An 818-nucleotide genomic window follows, 5' to 3' on the forward strand; every position below is an offset into this window, starting at 1 on the left:
CCCCCCCCACCCCCCTCACACAGCCACACACCTCCCGCCCGTCTGCTCTACGGGAAGCCGAGGAGGTCAGCCCCCCCCTAAAAATACACACCCTCGAGTCCGACGTTACCCGCCACCAGGCTCCCGCCCGGCCCCCGGCCCAGCGTGCTCTCACCGCAAAGCTGCTTCGGCCGCTCGTCACTGCGTGTCCCTCTCGGCGTGAGCCGCGAGCTCAGCAGGGAGGCCCTGAGAACGGCGCGGGGCACAGGCCCGCCGAAGCGGACTGCCAGCTACCTCTCCGCTAACGAAGCGGTCACAGGCCCCGGTGCCCAGACTGGGAAGGAGGGAGGGAGGGAGGGAGGGAAACTCCGAGGGGGGAAGGGGAGGGGGGAAGATGGAGAAACCGTCTCCGCCGCCTCTACCGCCGCGGCCGCTTCTCTGTTACCCGGGAAATCCCGCCCACTCCCCCGACCCCGCCCCGCAGGGGGAAGACTCAGCTTCGTTCCAGCACAGGACGCAATACCCGCCCGTCAAAGACTGAGCCAATCACCGAGACCTGTCTTATGACTTCCCGCCCCTTCCCCCTCGACTGGGAGGGGAGGGGGAGCCGCTCACCTTCTCCACGCCCCTATTGGCGGGGAGCGTCCCTAACTCAACCCCGCCTATTGGAGACGGATTGCTGAAGCCCACCCCCGAGCCACAACGCTATTGGAAGAAGCGGGGAAGCTCTTCCTGTCTCATTGGAGGACACCACATAACCCGCCCCGCAGCGTCTCAGCCACAGGCCTAACAAGTTGGCTCCCGCCTCCGCCGGTCATCGCATTGGAAGGCTACCCCTG

The 818-nt window shown here is 66.9% G+C and overlaps 1 protein-coding gene across 1 annotated transcript in view; it reads right to left on the bottom strand.

Moving 5' to 3' along the window:
• SIN3A (SIN3 transcription regulator family member A) overlaps positions 1 to 443 on the bottom strand; it is an 88571-nt gene extending 88128 nt beyond the window's left edge. Inside the window, exon 1 of the mRNA XM_017854781.1 lies at positions 155 to 443. The gene's annotated coding sequence lies outside the window, so the exon portion shown is untranslated. The remainder of the gene's footprint in view (positions 1 to 154) is intronic.
• Positions 444 to 818: the final 375 nt, after the last annotated feature.

Source organism: Rhinopithecus bieti, unplaced genomic scaffold (assembly GCF_001698545.2).
Source record: "Rhinopithecus bieti isolate Rb0 unplaced genomic scaffold, ASM169854v2 scaffold_39856, whole genome shotgun sequence".
Classification (NCBI taxonomy): domain Eukaryota; kingdom Metazoa; phylum Chordata; class Mammalia; order Primates; family Cercopithecidae; genus Rhinopithecus; species Rhinopithecus bieti.